Genomic DNA, 20,620 nt, shown 5'->3' with positions numbered 1-20,620 from the left:
ATGGAGAACAGCATAGACCTTCGGTGCAGATGTGTCCTGTGACAGGAAAGTTGTTGCACTTTTGCATCAAGAGATGAAAGACATTTGTCATTTAGAAGACACTCTTAGGAATGAGAGCACTCCAGCTCAGCAGGCTGACACCTTCCTTCAATCACATCTGAGACGCTCTTTCTAGTGCAACAGAACAAGTAGCATGCTATTATCCAGATCTGCATCACTCCTTAGCAGCAATCTCTTCCATTCAAAAACACGGAAAAGGAAGGAATGGTTATTGTGGCTTCAGTAATAACCAGCACAGAACACACAGCTGGTCCCAAAAAATAGAGAGCAAAGGTTGGCTGCTTGTTTTAAAAATTAAATTTAAATTTAAAAAAATTAAAAAAAAAAAATCAGAACTACCATGGCAACAGCTTCTCATGGTGGTAGCAACAGTCTGTGTGCTGGGTGCAGCAGGGGTGGGAAGAGAAAGGGACCAGGTAAGTGAAATGCTGAAGATTAAATTCGCTTTGTGCAACAACAGCCTAAATCATCTCAGGGTGTCATTCACTTGAATTTTGCAGGCGGCCTGAAACAGCAGAGCCAAGAGAAATAAATATGGCTCCTGTCAACTTTAATGGCCTGTTAACAACACAGTTTTTGTGAATTTGGTCTCTTTATTGCTGATGATTTTAGCAGTAGCCTTCTACCAGTGAGCTCACAGCATGGTCCAAAGTTAACTCCCTCCAACACCTCTCTGAGTGGAAAGATCCAACAGAAATGTAAACAGCTGCCAATGTCTTCAGCTCCCCTTCCCCTAGCAATTCTTTATGATGCAGCCAAAGGTTTCAAGACATGAGGGAAGCACACTGAAAAGTAAAACTGAACACCCCAGCAGATATGTTGATTATGTTTCTGTTTAAGTTTATAACACGAACACAAAAAGCTGCTGTAGAAACCTCTCAGTGTTGAAGAGCGCAAGGATTTTGCTACACAGCACATTCAGGGCCCTCAGCAGAGAGGAATTAACCAAAGCTGAGAATAATGATGTGACCTGCATGGTTCATAAACCCCTAATCATAAAGGATGCACATCAAGACATTGCGAATCAATGAGGCAGCACGGGAAAACATTTGCAGTTGAATTTTACAGATGTACTTTGTTTCTTTTTCTCTAAAACAAGGCAATTCTACTGTACCCAGAATTTCAAATTAGGCTTTACCAGCAACAATATTTTACTAGTAATTAGTGCTAGTGGAAAGGTGGCTTTTTTTTTTTTTTTACTTCTGCTCAGGACATCTTTCCTGCTAATAATCTCCAGATCTTTACATTATTCACTTTTTCAAATGACTAATATTGTGTTGGGAGGAAGCAGGCTGAAGTGCATCTTTACTGATACAAACAACACAAATTTAAAGTCCTAAAAATGCAATCCTTACTCATGCTGTCAAATGTTCATTAAAAGCAACAACCCCGTTAAAATTTGTCAGGTTCCTTGGGTGAATTCATGAAATACAGAAGAGCAGCTCAGGGATACAGAGGGCACGTTTCACTGTAAAGAGATTACAAAAAACTATCAGTACGCTTAGGAATAACCCTGGTACTGAAAAAAACTTTCCCTCCAGTCATGTCAACTTAAGTCTCCCTTGGAACACCTGAGGGTAAGAAACACACAAGCAATAGCATAGGCAGGGTATTGCAATCTCCCAACTCCATACTGCACTTGCTACAGCCTTACACAGGATATAATAATGGAATGTAAGTTATTTTGAAGTACAAACCATAAGAAATGGAGGAGGCCAGAAAATAGTCTGGTATTGTTGTCTTGATACCTGCAAGATCCCACAACTGGATCTTGAGCTGAACTTGGATCTTGAACTTGAGCTGAGGCTCAAGGGCTTGCTATTCTATAAACCTATTTCAGAATAAGTTAACATGAACGTAAACCATGAGCTAAACATAGATTAATATCTTTTCTCTCTAATGTCAAACTGAGAATAGAATAGTTCTTTTCAGCTTAGACAAAAGAAAAGGCAATATAAATGTAACATTTTTCTTATTCTTTTATAGGGAAGATTCCTATGGGGGAAAGAAGCAGAATTGTTACCATTTGGGGAGGGGAAATAGAATTTCTGAGGCTTGTGACTTTTGTATTGTTTTTTTCCTAATATCATTTCTCAAAGCTCTCTGCATTTCAGCCCAATTCACATTTATCTTGCCATTTCCTAAGAGATCAGCAGAAATGGGCTTTATTCTGTTACAGAATACCTCTTTGAAAAGAGATAATCTGGAAGTGACAAATCAAGGGGGGAAAAAAAGAAAAAGCTTTTGCAGGAAAAAAAAAATCCTAAGACAAAAGGGACAATCTGATAAGGACACAACTTTGAGATCATGAAGTGATACCTTTTTATCTGTTTACATAAAATAGCATTGCAGTAAGTTACAAATGGTTGTAAGAACAGCAACTGCATCTAAGTTAAAAATAGGAGTATGATCAGGTTGTGATTTGCCAGCCACAGCAGACAGAACTGCATTTAAACTTTTAAATTTCACTATGTGTTGTTACTCCTTTTGTGAAATTCTAGGCAATTCTTGAAGAAAAATTTGTAGGCTTTTAGTAAGCATGCCTCAAGCAGTGTCTTCCATCTGATGACCTATGTGGCAGTACGATTATGGTTCTTAGACTTGAGGCTTAATTTTAAGTTTTAATAACACTAATCAAGCAGATCTTTTTCAATTTCTAGTTTAATTAAGATCATTAGTTTTAAAAAAATCTCATATAATAGGAAAAGCTGATTGATGCTGACCCTTAGTATTCTCATGCACTGTGATACTAGTTGAATTTACTATTCTGCCTTAGTCAATGAAGTCAGCAGCGCTACTTTCTTTTCGTCCCATAGTTATATGCATTGTTATGAATATACACACTCCATAACTGTTGTTTAAAATGCTCACTACATACTTATTTACCTATGGCTGTGCATTGGTCACAGCCACAGCAACACAACTTGAAAAATCTTCATGTTAGGAGCACAGACAAGATCTTTCATTTGTAGAAGCACTTTTGTGCAGGGCCTTGAGAAACAACCTTCTCCCAGCTACCTTTCTCTTACACAGGAGTATTTTGCTTCAGCTCTCAAAGTCTATCTTTCTGTTTGCCACCCTTAAAGCTAAGCTGCCTAATGAATTCCTTCATTCCAATAACAAACACAGGCACAGCAAGCTCTCCTTAATCTGCAAGGCTCCCACAAAGAAAACGTACATAAATCTTTCTTTAATGGACCTTAATTTGTCCTTTTCAATTTCATTAGACCTTACGTGCCATGACATAAAAACTGCAATTCCTGAAAATATAACAACTCGCTTTCTAATTCTCTAGATGAATGAACTAACCACAAGACCAAACTGATGGAGGCAAATGGAAAAAAAAACAAGAACAAAAAACACCACACACAGATGTTGCATGCATACATACTTATTATCCACACATTTTTCAGACTTAAACTTACCTTTCATAAGTCTCAACTAGTAATTCAACCATTTTCACAAAGATTGACAAGAGTACGATAGCTTTGTTCTCTCAGAACAGAGAAGCTGAGGAGGACAGAGTGGCTTTTCAAAGCCCGCTGGATTTTGGTGCACAGCTTATGGAGATACAGTAGGACCATACAGGAGATATCCTATATAACGAACTTGTTTAAAACAGTTCTGCACTTTTCCATATGGGGCAGGTTATGAAGCATTTGAGGGGGGCTAAATATCTTCACATGTATCCTGGTTTACCAAGAAGTAAAAGGAAAACAAAAAAAAGGAAGAAAGCGGTATCCACATCCAACCAAAAGATGAAGACATCTCTTCTAAAAAAGAGACTGAGGGAATTAAGGGGATTGGTTTTTAGTTTTATGAAGAAAAGCTAATGCAGTATCTTATCAAACAAAAATCTTCCTGGGTATTCCTGGAAAAGTTGTACAGTAGTACTGATATGTTTCTAATAACGTATTTCCAGTTTTACTAGCTGGTCAAATTACATTAAAGTACAGCACAGATGAACAGTATTATTTTAACTCTATTTAAACACAGCTGTAAAGATTTTTTTTCAGCCAAGGCACTTTGATATCTACAATGAATTTAATTCATGCAGACTCTTTTAGAGTATCATGCAGTAAAGGATGGTTTCCAGTCTTTTTAACCCATGACACCTGTGCTTCAAACCATCCGCTACCTCTTATGAATTAATCACTATTTATACAAAGTGCCAGTTATGGCCCCTACCTTTAAGAAATGAGAAGGTCAGTGTAGACATTGGGGTTTAGCATTTGTTGGCAAAAGTTTTTGAAGAAAAATAGAACTACTTAGCAAGAATATAAGATTTAGAGTCATTTTTATCCATTTCTTGGAGGCTCTTTGTCTCACTGTGAGGAGCATCAGACTGTTTTAAATACTAGACTCACAGGCACAAGTGAGAAATAAAATAATGGCATTTGATTTAGAAAACAGGAGGAGCAGACATCTTTATCATGACAAGGGAGTGTTGTTGAAAATGCATAAGTTCATGTAAAATCTTACTACAGAGAGAATACAAAAATGATCTCTGGAAAATCTTGGTTAGATGTGGTCAAAGTGAGTCACAGTGAATAAGCTGGTCATTTAGTTCAGTTCATATCTTGAAATAAACTACAAAGCACTTTGCTGCTGTAAACGCTTTCGGAGCAGAGAAACTACCATAATCACCAGTTTCTCAAAAGAACTATTTGAAACATGAATTAAATTTTGTTTCTCCTGTCTCCCTCGTCTTTGCTTCACACCTTCTCTCTCTGTCTGTTGCACAGATCCCCACTCAGCTGATCATCCCGTTTCCCACAGAAGAGCTCCCCAGTAGCATTCGACAGCTCTTGCTCGCGTCTTTCAGCAGAACATGAAAGCAAATGGCTTCTCAGGCTCCACCAGGGCCAGAGGGAAAGAGGGTGGGGGAAGTCTACTCTGCCACCACAGATGCTCCCAGATGCTTTTTCAATTCAACTGAGCATTTGGCTTACATTTTTCATGAAAGGTCCAAGCTGCTGCTTAGCACTAAAAGACTCAGGGGAGGGCTACTTCCTATAGAAATATAAAACAAGTAGCTGATCCACCTGCATCTATGGTGAGGGTGATAAGAAGCCCTGGCCACCGACATAGCACACTTCAAATTTATATATCTCTCTCTCTGAAGCAGTGCAGCAAATACAAGTTTCTTGATGAACTCTTTCTAGAGCAACAGCAGTTATGAGGTTTACATTTGTCTTGGGTAAGAAAAAAGCCATCTGGGAACCATCTAATGTTTCTGACTACATTTTGCAATAGAAGTGAAAAGGAGCTGCTGAAGAAAGTTTTGAGATGTGAAAGGAAAGCTGGGCTGCACCTGAACAAATGGTAAGGTTTGGGACAGTATATTGAGAGGGGAGGGCTCAGGAATATTAAAAAGCATCTGGAAAACATTTCTTAAAAAAAGCAGAAGTGAGAACTGTGTATGGTGTTAATTCCTAAAAAGCTGACACTTGAAGGGGGAAAAAATGTTCGTATGACCCAAAGATATACATGTATGCAAGTAACTGAACCATATAAATGAAACAGGAAAACTGATTATACAAGTGACACTGACTCTTCAAACAATCCTCAGAAGCATTTTCAGGTCATCAAGTCTAGTCCTCTGCTTTTTCCTGATGCTATCTCATATAAACCCATTTGTAATATCAAGCTCCATTTAAAACACTTTTTAATTAGCATGAACAGATTTTTTCATGCCCAATTTGTACATCGGAGAACATGATATCATGATTCAAATGTTTCCAGTGTTACGTGCATGAGCAGAGAAAAGCACATAGAAATGTGCAGCAACGTTTGAACAGACACATGCTTTTTTTTTTCTTTTAAAGAACAGAGTCTTTTAAACACATGGATTGGGGTTCTGACAGATGAACTTTGACAAACCTAGCAGGAATGGTTTAATCTACCATCACCCCTAACTCTCCACATCATCCTTCTATAAAGGTTATCACATCACAACAGATGGAAATGCATGACTCGGTTGCTCTGGTTCACAGTGGAGTATATCAGCTTAAACCACTGATGAAGGTGTGGTTTGTGTGAAGACATCAGACCATGAACGGAACCTATTGATGCTGTGCACACATATTTTACCAAATCTACAGAGGGGGTTGCAAGTTTTGGGATGGCAAACTAGATGCAGCAGCATCTTTGTAGGTGCAGCAGCATATTTATTCTCTCAGTGAATGTGAGCAAGACCCCTCAGCCAGACGGGTACACTTCTCAGATGAGTTGGCAACAGTTACATTGTCCAGTTGCTTAACTGGCCATATCTTCTGTTCATCCCTTTATTTCAAGTGGTCTACCTGAGTAGTTTGTATCCTCTGCAGAAGGCTAAGCACAAGCCAGACGTCCCAAGGCCTTCACTGCCTGATATGAGAGTATTTAAAAGAAATTTATGTAATCAATATTGAGAAAAATAAATCGTAAATAATTCAGAATTAGTTTTTTCTCAGAAGGAAACCAGAAAGACTTACTGCTTAAATCTCTGTATCCAGTCTCCTACTGTCACAGTTAGAACCTCTCAATTTTACATAATTTCTAAGTGCGTGTTATGTCTGAAAGAAGACTGTTCCAGTCTAATCCAGCTCTTTGTTCCTAATTTCTCCCCAACTTCCTATAAATGTCACTCAAAAAACTGTAAAGAAAATCAGTAGCTAACAGAGATTATTTCCCCCTGCTTTCAAATTCAGTTGCCAAATATGGAACTCTGTTTTAAAAAAAAAAAACCTGAGAGGAAATTTAGAAATTAAATTTGTTGTTTGATTGATTGGCATTTTTTGTGTCTACGTTCATGCATGGGATTATGTTTAAAAACAGAGTTAATGAAATGTGTTAACTTCAGCAGAAATCAAAACTTAATGTCATATTAAAATATATACTGAGCTAAAAAAAATCAGTTGGAAAATTCAAATTGAGATGTATTAGATGGTATCAAGCTCCATGGCATTTTATTCTACCTTGTCATAACTTGTCTGATGTACATAATGAGGGTTTTTAAGTGATTCTCTCTAAGAGCAAGAAAAATTAAAAAAAAAAAAATTAAAAAGTGACCTAGAATTTGTTTATTGTGTTCAAATACTCAATATTATTCTGCTGTCAGTCATTCTCTGTCCTAGCTACTAGTCCTAACAACTATTAATATCCTTAGTTTTTATTAATTCCTCTATGATGCTGAAGGCCCAAAACCTGAAGGTAGCATCCTGAATGACTGCTATTAGTGCATTCAAGATACTAACAGCTCACTTATAAAGCACAAAATCTTATAGTAAATAATGCTAATAGCACAAAGAAATCGCTGATTAAATCTACTATGTAGATTTATATATGCTATGTAGAACTCATTGAATTTATCAGGCAAAACGAAATACAAATTTTATCCCATTCTCCTAAGAGACACTAGTTATGAGAAACTACAGCTTTGAGAAGGTGAACTACACTGCATTCAAAGGGCAGATATAAAGAAAAGTGGAAAAAAGTAGTCACGAAATGGCTAGACCATACATTTGAAGTAAAGTAGATTTTGCATGTGGAATTATTATCAGAGTAGAATCCAACACGTCTTGTAATTCCCATGTTTCCCTGTACTTATCAGGGCATGAGCACTCAGAAAAGACAACATTGGAAGTCACGATATATTTAGTGTTTGTTTGGTTGTACCAACCTGTCAGCTGCAGAGTATCTTTCCAGCCACTTACTCTTTGCTTCTCTTTTCCCTTCTTTCTCCTTCTCTTACACACACACTTGTGTGCCCAGTGCTGTTCAAATCTGGAAGGTCTGCATCTGCTCCCAGGCACAAACCTAGCTGTCATTAAATCAAAGCTTTAAATAAAAAGACACTAAGAAAAAAAAGGGGGAAAATAACTGGAAATACCCACACTTTCCTCTGTCTTCCTGGCCCTAGCATCAAAAGAAAAGAATTGCTTCCCTGAAGTATATATAAAAGTCTGAAAAAGCACGGTAGTGATCTTCAAGGATACATCTGGGAAGAAGTCAAATAATAACCCCTAAGAGGAGTAAAACATGTTGTTCAACACACTAAAGAAAAACACAGCTAGTACTTAAGACAGAGCAATAAACTTATCTTAGGTGCTTGTGCAGGAAGGAAACCACTTTTGTGCCCAGTATATTTACGTAGTCTACTCACTTGGATCAAAGAATCCTCCTGCTTCCAGCTCAGACCTTTCCCCAGCCCTTCCTTGGAAGGCTGCTAGCATACACAGACCAATTGATCTAGCTAACCTAGCTCAAAAAAAAAGTCTGCACCACCCTTATGTCCCCCATTTCCTTCCTTCCCAGTCGTCTTCAATTAAGGTTAAGAATTGTAGGGAAGCACATGGGTGCAGGTGATGGGCTGTTTCCTGCAGCTCCGATTCCTATCCAACCTGTCATTTTTCAGCTGTAAATCTGATCAGAAGCATACTCCTTCTGCAAGAGAAGTACAGCCGGAGGAAAGGGAAGGCATGCAGACTGCACAGAGGAGCCAGTACCCAGCAGCAACAACCTAACACCTCTTAAGTGAGGTGTGTTTTGCTTCCGCATCACAAACTTCCAGACATCTATCCCCTTTCACAGCTGTCCTCTACTCATCAAGTGGATACTGGAAATCCTTCAAGTTGAAGGTCTATCACCTCATTTTCACTGATCCCCTCATTATGTGTGGCTCATAGAAGTTGTAATCTGTGGGTATTGTTCAGACTAGATTTCTTTTTCTCTTCCAGTATTTCTCTATTTGTGTATGTGTCATCTAATGTAAGGGATGCAGTGGTAATTGCTACCCTTCTGTGGAAATGCTCAGTAATCACTGCAGTAAACCTTGCGTAACATCCAGAAAGCAGCTTAGAGTTGGCTCCAGACAGCCTTCATTTACATATCCAAATATATTTTTGTAAAGCTAAACTAAATGTGTGTTTATCAGACAAGTCATAATGTCCTCAGCTTCTTTTCCACAAAAAGGCTTGTCCTTACAAGGGAGCTGGAATTTACTACTAGGCTGTCAGCTACTGTCAAGCAGAAGCCCTTCTGCCCAGGAAACACAATAATCCCATTCCCAAACCAAACCTAAAATCAGCATAGGGCAAGATATTGTCCACATTGCATAACCAGTTATAACCCCGAGGAAGAAAACAAAAAACACAAACAAAACCCAAACACAAACAGAAAACCAGAAGAAAAAAACCCCAACAATTATTTACCCCAGGGTGAAGTTTGTCTAGGGTCTTGCGCCCATTTATCATCTCACTAGCTGTTTTGGTGATTACAGCTATAATATGCAGCAAAAATGAGGACAGACAGCAAGGCAGAAAAATTTGCTGATGGCATACAATTGTAAATTATTTAATTTAATTAATCACTTAAAAAAATAACATGACCAAAGTCTTCTGAATAGAGCAAGCAGTATTAAGGATCAAACTCTGCATCACAATTAGACAGTACTTCATCACAGCGAACATATCCAGAGGAACTACTTACAAAAATGATTTAATGAATAGCTGGCAATAATAATGCCCACTAGACTGAACAATGTGAATAGCAATATATGCAAACACAAGCCTTTGTTTTTTCAGAGAAGTAACCTTCTGAAAAAAAAATTCAGTAAGAAACTGATAGTAAATGAACTATAGTTCCTTCCAGGCAAAAAAAAGTTATAAAAGCAGCACAAAAGTGGAACCTTAATTAAAAGCTTCAAAAGCAAATAATAGCCAAATAATAAAAAATACATATGTAAATAAAAAAAAAAAGATGCAGAGATTGTGGAGTGTGACAGCATCACAAGGAAGGCAAAAAAAACGTAAAAGAATAACAGTGAAAACAGGAGAATTGAAAGAAAAAGTGCACTAGGCTCTATGAAATTGAGATAAAATAAGACAATTTAAAGATCACTTGCAGTTTAGTATTGTCTTAAATTAACACAGCCAAAAGGAATATTTCCTTAAGTAACTGTATAACATAAGCTTTGCAAAGGAAAAATAAAAGAGAAAATTATAAAGCTATTCACAGGCAAAAAAACTGAAGAATATATTTCAAAAAGGTGTTGGAACTGAAATGCTTAAAAACAAATCTATTTACTGCAGAATTGTATTTCTGAAGGTCAAAGAAAAAAATGTAGGTGCATAAAATGGGACTAAGGCAAAACTGAAAGCAACTAGACCCCAGACTGCAACCCACTTCTGCCTTCTCTGCTTTCCACTCAGTTGCCACCTAATCTTGAAGGCATCTAAACATTACATGCACTTCAGTCTCTGCTCTGAAGCCCTTGAACAGTATCTGCATGCCCAGAAGTGTCTCAGGTCCGTACAGTAGCCTTGCTAGTACCAGCATCATTCATGACATCGCTCGAAAGGGATTCAGAAACTGGGAGTCCCCCTACTTCAGTTTGCTGAAGCACTAGCGTGGTTGCCATCTCCAAGTATGCTAACAAGATCACAACTTTGCAAATACAACCGTAGCTCTCTGCCTGACTTGAGGATTTTTATATTGAATTTTGTGTTAAGCAGGCCTTGGATAAAATACAGAAGCTGACCTGGAAGCAAGGACAAGATGACCATACATTCCCAGCTGAACACCAAGCATGGAATTCATCTCCTAATGCAAGTGTGAGGTTCCATCTGTAGTCAAGAGAGGGCTAATCAATGCAGCCAGAGGGGACCAGAGAGCAACTAACTCATCCTACAGCAGACATGTTTGTCAAATGAATCACTGCTGACTAGCTGACTCCATTATTGACTATGGTGGAGTTTCGACACCAGCCTAAAATTAACACCTACTTGCTGGCACCTAAAGTGCCACCTAAAGTGCTCTAATTGCTCCTGCATTCCCTCACTCAGGTCCAGAGAAGGCCACCTTCCTTGTTGTACACTGGTAGGAACAACAACTGGAGGGAAGAAGTTCCTTATCCAAGCCTTGCCTGGCAACAAGTGCACGTCACTGTAAGATGAGAAATAAAGGTATGATTATTTCCAGCTGAGAAATGCAGCAAGCACCAAAGTTTTTACCATCTTGAAAAAGTATTCCCACTACTTTGTTAAGAAAAAATGCATCAGCTGCTTTCAAACTTTCTCCCAAAGGAAGTCTGTTTTTCCCTAGCTGTTTATTAGATAGAGGACAAATACCTCAAAGGGCACCAGGGCTGCAAATCCCAGGCACAGCCCTAAGAGGAGAGGCCAAGTCCCAGAAAGGACAAGGTCTCTATATACACACGTCTTGCCACTATTTTCTGTGGGATGGCTGTAGGTGGAATATAAAAATGTTTAGTGATGCATTCCCATTTGTGTACCTAAACACTTAGTGGACCTGGGCCTAGTCATGTGACTGCCTTGCAGAACCCAGCTATAAGTCTTTTCTGGTATTTTTACCTTTCTCTTCTCTGTATTGCAATTGCACCCATATTATAACAACATTAACTTTTCATATTTCCAGCTCCTTCTCACAATAGTTACAGAAAGATTTAAGTAAAAGAAGTCATCTGTCTTGTTCCCAAGAGAGGGAAGATCAGCTCATGACAGATAGGTAACTCAGTCACTCATCAGATCATCGTTTCCCTCCACCAAACATTAATATGCTTGCATATGCTTCCTCTTTGCTAAAGTATTGCTGTTTTGAAACTTATTTAAATGTATTATATTTTAAAAAATGGTGAAGAAAATCATATGCCAGGTTGCAATATGTAACACACTAATAAAAGCTAAAGACATTTCAGGAATGAAGGCAAACCTGAAGTCCTCAGCATCCTGTTCTTGAATTCATTGTAGAGTGGTTGAGAAGTGCATTGTACTTATCCAACATGAACAAATCTAGAGGTTATATGGTTAGGAAAGTGGCATCTGTACCTGAATCAGCTCTCACTTTGATCTGCAAAATGAAATCCCAAAAGAGGCATGTCTAAATGTTGTTCTGAAGGAGGATCAGCAAGGAGTATGGACAGTAGTGTTCAGCAAAAACAGTTCTGTGAGCAGCCATTTCAGACTTATATATAGTTTTCCCACAAAAACTATCAAATGGTCCCATGGTTATTTCTAAGCTAAGGAAGATGATGACACAGAGGTTTAGTTGATCTCATGTCTGTACAGGGCTATCATAGTTTAAACAGAGAGAAACCTCACCTTTTTGGAGGACCTGTACAGAATATTTTGAATGAAGATGATAGAGCTGAGTAATAGATAAGACTCTTACCTATTTCTCTATTTTTATATCTTTAGATAGGATATATTATATAAATATTTACCTTTTTTCTTTTTTTTTTATATAAGGTAAAAGCAGTTCTTCTGTACTTGTTAGGGACCCTTCAATAACAAATTTTGCCAGAAGCTCCAGAATGAGCCAGCCATGTAGCTATGATTGGTGCATAGCAACAATATGACAATATGTGCTGGATGTATTACAGGGGAAACATATTGTCTAGGTGGAGTAGGACTGGAAGTGTCATCCAGATTGGTAGACATGAGCAATCTTTCACCAACCAGCTGTAGAAAGAGGTTGCAGGAACTTAAAAAAAAAAATATTGCTTGTAGGATGAGAAGCCAGAGTCCACTGCAACCACAAACTGGCATTTTAAAAGTGCTGACTGAAAAGACATGACCTCGGAAGAATTGCCAGACCATTAGCAAAAGTCCCTCTCCTTTTATAGAACAGTGTGACAAAATGCTGGGAGGAAAGGAAACAAAGACAGGAACTGACAGAGAATTTACAGTGCAAGGCTACAAAAGTTAAGAGATGTCAAAGAATGGCCTGAGATGAGGTAGCAGGAGGGCATGGTACTCACCTAGTGAGCTTCAGCATGCTCTGATACTAGCATGAGATAATTTAGTCCACAAATAATTACCACTTCTGGAGATTCCCAGACAAGGGGGCTCTATGAAGGAAAGTACTAACCTTTATCCGTAACTGTTAACATGGAGAAAGGTAAAAGCACACTCTACCAGGCAATTAGTGTTCTTCAGAAAGCAACAGTCCCTTGCAGAAAGTTCATGGCACAGAATGGCAATGTATTTTGTGACTCAGATGTGAAGCTCCTGTTCCATCCTTTGCTACTAATAGACAAATTTAGCAGTCTTCTTACAGAGAACATTGCTACCTTTGCAATAGTATGCATCGTCCTTAAACAGCAAATGAAAAGATGCAAAGTTTTTTTGGCCTTAATCAATCCAACTTTGTTATAGAAATGCAATGATGCATATCTCCAAACCAGAATATTTTAGATGATAAAAAAAAAAAACGAGTTCTATAGCCTGAGTTTGCAAACACAAAATACTGCACGCGTGCAATATTTGCCTTGCAGCAAGGAGGATGAACTGGGGCAGGGGCTACTGAGGCTTAAAGGGATGTCATTATGGGCTATTTTCCAACAATAAAATATAGCGTATTCCTTGGCTTGCCAAATCAAATTCCCGTCCTGTCTTCTAAGAATAAAATTTTTTCGTAACTTTTCATACGTTTCAAATACATCAGTTTTTCAGCAATTGCTGAAATGTTGCTACTTATGTAGAATTTAACATACATACAGTAAGTTCCTTCCTCATCATTGCAGGTAATCAGCCTGTGTCCTGGACTGGAAGCAGCAAATTACTTCAGCACTAGGATAGAAAAACATAGAGAAAGAAGAGTCTTACAAGAAAAAAAAAAAAAAGGAATTATTTGTTAGAAAAAAACCAAACAAACCCACCCAACCCTGCCAACAATCAGCATTAGTCTAAGAATGCACTACTTAACATTTTTTAAATCTATGACTGGACTGCAATACTGAAACGCAGCCTATGTTAGACACAATAATATTAATAAAATACATCACAAGTTTTTAGGTAATGTTATTCTTTTGTACTGCACATTTATTACCTAAGATCCTGTTCCACTACAGAGTTTTGTACAAGTACATGATGAAGAATTCTCCAACACACATGTTTACTGGGGCAAGATGAACTTGTGGAGGAATGTTAACTTTGATTTTCATAGGAATAAAACCATGCTCTAAATCTATCTTTTCTAAGTATTAATAAACTTTATAGCTACACAGAGCTGCATTATAAAAAATGATGAGCCAGTATCTTTTTAGATTTGAAACACTTCATTGTCAACCATAATTACTGATCAGCTTTATGAGCAATGTAATGCCACATTCAGTGGCCCTCGCACACTCAGTTGGATAAGTAACAGATGTTCGTGTTTTCATGCTGGGCTAAAATAAATGCAAAATATAATGTGACAAGACAGTGGAAGCTGATCATAGCTTACAGCCTTAAGCTATTGTTTTCTTGGAAGTCCCAAGGAAGACTGCCTAGGCCGTCAAAATAGCTTGTAAAGCACTACCACGTGCTCCCAAAGTGAATAAATTAAAGTTTGGCCACTTCTTTCCAAATTCTGTATGGTACTAGAAGCAGCTTACTTTTCCTCATTTAGGCAAATCTATTTTTAAAAAGTTCAAAGAAACACAGAAAGCAACTGCTGAAATGATTCCATAGGTCAATAAAGACATGAACTGTAAATAATTTTTATTTTTGACAATGGAAAGACATTTAACAAACGCTCTAGTAAATTAATGAATAATTCTAAAAATAAAGATATCCCTATCTGGTCACACAATAACAGCTCAGGTATCTTTGTTTGCTGTGTTTAAAGCTAGCTATATCTGAGCAAACTTAACGGCCGTACAGCTTTATCCATACTATGCAATTTCAAAAACAATCAAAGAGCTTTATTTTATGCCAGGAATGAGCACATTAAGTTCAGAACAGAAGTCACAAAGGTTTATGAATAAAATCAACCATGAGTGAAGAGATGTAAAGACAATTATCCTTCTGCTTTGCAGCTGAACCTTTAAATTAAATGTGCCTCCTTTGAGAAAGGAACAGACTGCTTTTGAGAAACAAGAAATTACCTTCATATATACAATGATATTATCAAGCTGAGCAAAGATGCCTGTACCGAAGTAAAAAACAGGTGTATATGGTGGAAATCAGCAATTCTCAATGATTGCACAGATTCAGGTTCCACAGAGAGCTACACGAATTGTCTTGTGTTGTCAGCAGCCAACTGACTTCCTTGCTAGAGCTCCAGGAAGACAGCCCTAGACACAGTTGCATGAATACAGTCCTCAAAAAGCTGCTTTAAAGTGCCTAGTAAGACGTCAGACTCCTGGAGCATGGGGACGCTCAGCAGCTGCATACAGAGGATGGCTCAGTCTAGGGCCACCACTAAGAGCTAGGAAGATATTTCTGCTGAGCAGCTAACATCCGTTAGGTTGGGCATTGGGAAGGCAGCAAAGGTTAGCTGCAGGCAACTGATAAATCCCCATACTCTCACCCAATCTCAACTGAAGGAGCAGGGGTCAGTTGGGGTGCAGAGGATGTTAAAGAGGGCTGAAAGGCTGCAAGCTACCTCTGTACTCTAGCCATAGCTCCATGCAGGATCTGGAGGTCACACAGGAGCTGTGGGAGGGCTGTGTACCCGACCCATGGGGGATAACCAGCCGGGAGCCAAGAGCAACCACAGCACAAACAGGGTCCCCACTCACCATGGCACAGCCCCATAGCAGGCAAGCAGAGCTGGGTTGGTGAGAGCACCATGCTTCATCAGCAGACCAGCAGTCACCACATAAGGGACAAGGCAACACATCAAGTCTGATGTCAAGTTTGGAAATCCAAGCAACAATTCCGGAATAGCAGAAGACAGAATTCTGCAGAGATGTACCTACAACACAGCTCATGCACAGACCAACAGTCCCAGGCTGAGCTGAAATGAGGCTCCTGGGCCCATGAGCACAGGGTGTAGTTAAAGACCCACGTGAAGGTGGTTAGGGCCGTTAAGGCCTATTAGTGCCCTCACGGCTGTGACACATATCACATGTGTACTGGGAAGTAGACAAATGTAACCCAAAACTCTCTACATTCCATACAACATTAATGTTTCTGAACTATGGTTCAGTCCTTTTTTTGCTTGGCTGTAAGATATTGATTACATTACTTGGAAACCCTCTCCCCTCAGCTTCTAAAGACTCTTCTGATTTATAGATTCTGCTGTTTAGATTCTTGCACAACTTCTGTTCCACCATTCCATATGGCACAGCTGTACAATCTGATCTGAGTTCATGGAGAACTCAGAAATTACAACAAAACTGAGTTAGTTATCAAAATGAACAGAGTATGAGACCTGGTTTCTTCAGACACATTTAGACCATAAACTACACAATGCTAAGATATTCTGTTAATTGATATGCATACTTTTGCTATGGAAAAATGTATAGTGCATCTACAGAACAAAGAGATACGAAGTAGTATTACAAAGATAGCCAGGGATCAAAAATAAATAAATAAATAAAGTTGTCAAGCAAAACAGCCACTATCCCCATTGAAAAGTTTTCAAAAGGGTTGGCATGTCTTGCCACTATTAAACCACTGATTAAATAACTGTTCAAAAACCTCAGGAGTACTAGATTCTATTTACATGTCAGAATTTACAGATGACTTGCATACAATTGATACTTCTATTCACTGTTCCCTGTGCCCTTCTTCCCTCTGCCCCGAAAAGTTATAAAGCTATGAATGTCTGTTCAAAGGCAAGATGAGCCTCTGTAGTTTCTGAAGGCCTAAGCAGTAAACAATCACATCAGACTTAAAAATACAGAATGGTGAGCAATTTTTATGATAATGGTGGGTACCTCTGAAATAAGTGAAATTTGTATTGCCAGAACCTGTTTAAAACTGATACACGTTTACTCAGCTGCTTTTTCTACCCCATCCAAACTTTGCTTAAATGTTTTATGATATGTGTCCCATACAAACTCTACTTAAATATTGTAAATATCTATTAAGATAATATCTAAACATTATCAGTCCTAAGGCTGTCATCCACACAAATATTCTCCTTCTTTTAAAAGTTGTTAAATATAAAAAACTAAATTCTGTGATACTTGATATGATTGACAGCTAATTATGAGAGTAATTCCATTGATTTCTAGACCATTAAAGTCTGTGAAAAAGTATTCCAAGATATGAGCAGAAGTCATACAAACTAACACAAAAATAGTTGTATTGTCATGGCAATTCAGTGTTTTACATGAGACACAGGGTTCCCATATGCCAGTTTTTTCCTTCTCAGTTTTAATCTTCCTTATTGAGTTCTGCTATGTGAAACAGACAAAAACATACCAGATTTTTAATTGATAATTGAAGATGTGTTGGGCTAGTTGCTAACTCAACAATGTCAGTCACTAAAAGCATAGAAGATATTTTAGAGTAAATCCCAAATCATTTAGGTGTGATCCAACTTGATTAATGTGAAAACCTGAACTTTAAGATAGTTGATGAAAGGATTAAAGAGAGGGCAGGGAGAGGTGACATTATAGTGGGCATCTGCTACAGGCCACCCGACCAGGAAGACTGAGCAGATGAGGCCCTCTACAGACACATAGGAGTAGTCTCACATTCACAAGCCCTGGTCCTCATGGGGACTTCAACCACCCCGATATCTGTTGGAGAGAAAACACAGCAGGACACAAGCAATCCAGGAGATCCCTGGGACACATTGATGATAACTTCCTTCTCCAAGTGATAGAGGAGCCGACGAGGAGAGGTGCTATGCTGGACCTTGTTCTCACCAACAAGGAAGGGCTGGTGGGGAATGTGAAGCTCAAGGGCAGCCTTGGCTTCAGTGACCATGAAATGGTGGAGTTCAAGATCCATAGGGCATTGAGGAGGACGCATAGCAAGCTCACTACTCTGGACTTCAGGAGAGCAGACTTTGGCCTTCTCAGGAACCTGCTTGGTAGAGTACCATGGGATAAAGCTCTGGAGGGAAGAGGGGCCCAAGAAAGATGGTTTGGAGGATCACCTCCTCCAAGCTCAGGAGCGATGCCTCCCAACGAAGAGGAATCAGGCAAAAACACAAGGAGGCCTGCATGGATGAACAAGGAACTGCTGGACAAACTCAGACACAAAAAGGAAGCCTAAAGAGGCTGAAAGCAAGGACAGGTAGCCTGGGAGTAATACAGGGAAATTGTCTGAGCAGCCAGGGATCAGGTTAGGAAAGCTAAAGCCCTGATAGAATTAAATCTGGCCAGGGATGTCAAGGGCAACAAGAAAAGCTTCTATAGGTACCTATAGAAGGTAGGACAGCATGATCATCTGCTCAGGTTTTAATCTCCTAAAATCTCCAGAATACGTCTGCCAAACTGCTGCATCATAATTTTCTCTTTCTGTATTCATACAGTTTATTATTTTTGCCTGAGAGAAAGAGCTTGCACTGTTACTTTTCATCCTTATTTCTCCAATGAGTTCAGGAAATGTATGAAGAGGAATAAGGGAGAATATATTTTCAGGTACATCAAGGATGTATAAACTTGCATTGAAGTCTGGGCTATTAAGTTCTGAAACATTGAGTGATGATTAGAGAAGGAAACCAATAGCAGACTTCTGATGAGCAAAATACTAGATTTGGTGGAAATGGGAAGGTTTTTAATTGGTTGGAAAAGGAATAGAGAAGAACACTAAGTGCTCAAGAACTTCTGGGTTTGTTAAATATGGAAACAGGAAGAAAATATCTAGAAATTACTGATTTGCTTCTAGTCAAGAGGGAAAAACTGACTGGGAAAGCAATCTGGGTGAGAGCAAGCATGAAACAATGAAATTCACAGTGTTTAGGAGAGAAAAAAAAGGAATAAGAGCAAAACAAAACAGCCAAATAAAGACGGCAGACTTCTGTGACTTACTCACTTACTGGTGTCAAACATGAAAAGGAAGCACAGGAAAAGTAAAAAACCAAATCAGATCACTATGAATAAGTATGAAAGAATAGCACAAACATATAAGAAAAAAACAATTCCAAGGCACAAAATGTGATGCAACTAACAGAAGATACCAAGGCTAACAAGAAAAAACTTTATTATAAGTAACAGAAAAAGGGTTATTACAAGGGTCCATTACTCCAGACAGAAAACTACTGACATATGGCACTGGAAAGGAGAAAAGTTTAGTAAAGTGTAAGGAAAAAAGACATTAACTACAGTAATCACCCAATTTTAGCTGAGATTATATTAATAGCGTAGGAGTACAGCATAAAAGAGAGACAAAATAGTTCAGCTAAATGAAATATTCTCAAGCTGCCCAGTTTAGATGAATTTCATGTAAAAATACTTTAAAACCTGGCTGAAGTACAACAATTAAATGACTATCTGTAGGACCTCACGAGAAAGTAAAATAGTAAATTACTAAGAAAAAAAACATAAACCATGTCTTTAAAAAGAGTGGAAGTAAAAATCTGGGGAACTTTCAATTAAGATCAATTCCTGGAGAGCTATTATAATAAAAAATATTGTAAATGCAAAAATAGCACAAAAAATAATTATAGCTAAGACAGGTTCCTTATGAATAACTCACATCAAACCAAAGTAGCATGTATCTTTGGCAGAATCACATGTCCTGTGAATAATGGAAAGGCAGTAGAATTTATAAATTATAAAGATTTTGGCAAGATCTCATATTGCATTTTTGTAAGGATGCGAGGAAGCCAAGGTCAAAAGCTACAAAAGGTGCAAAACTAATAGTCATATTACTGCTATGTAGTTAATGGGACTCCACACTAGTCTACTCAATACTGTTGGAGATTTTCATTAATCATCTGAATAATGCAACAGAACATCTATTGTTACTAAATTCAAAGATGTCAGCAAGCTGGGTTGTAAGAATGAGTGAACTCAGAAGGATCTTAAGATATCACTATGTAGTAGTGATTAATGTCCAGTCATGCAGTGCAATTCCTGGGATGGTAATCCTCAGTAAGCATCCTTACTATGCTAATCTTGGAAGTATTTAGAGTATTACAACAGTGTAAGTGGAAACTGAAATATTAAAAGTCATGTTAGTTTCTGTTTTATCCAAACCACTGTGGAAAGAGAAAACTACTGTAATACAAAATACAGATTTATGTTGCATTTCAGCCTATTTTCAAAGTTAGTGTGTAAAGCACTCACGCTCTGCATAATATGCTGGTCTAATCAGCAACAATGAGGGTGAAACAGAAATTCAAGGTCACAGTAAGCATTTAGAAATGGATCTAAGTCAGTCTTAAGGATACAACTGGTTCCCATTCACCGTTAGAAGTCTACCGAGCAGAAAACTGCATCTGAGCTAGCTGCCTAGAGCACCTTTACAGTCAATAAGCAGAGCAAGCACATCAGAGTACAGCTTGTCTCATCCTAGGATACACACCTGAACATGAGTCACCCCCTACTGCTGCATTCTTCTCTCCATGGACCATAAGGGAGACTGTGCAACTAGTTCACCCAGGCTTCTTAAGTTAGAGACGCATAGTCTTGTCCTCAGTATTTAGGCAGATATTCTGAAGGGTATGTATTGTTAGAAGAGCATCAGAGTGGTGCCACAGTTCTTTTTTTTCTAAAAAATGAAGACCTCAGGCTGCCCATTTCAGTCGAGATTTCTGTTGCCAGTTAGTTAGGCTGAAGCTGATACGAGAAGGTTATGCAGAGTCATAAACAGGCCTTAATAACTCTGAGCTCATATTTTTCCAAAGTAAGCAGCTGACGTCCTGCCTTCTAAGCTTTCTGTGGTTCCTC

This window comes from Nyctibius grandis, chromosome 3 (assembly GCF_013368605.1).
Source record: "Nyctibius grandis isolate bNycGra1 chromosome 3, bNycGra1.pri, whole genome shotgun sequence".
NCBI lineage: Eukaryota > Metazoa > Chordata > Aves > Nyctibiiformes > Nyctibiidae > Nyctibius > Nyctibius grandis.
The sequence above is the reverse complement of the archived record's forward strand: the minus strand, read 5'-3'. Positions refer to the sequence as shown.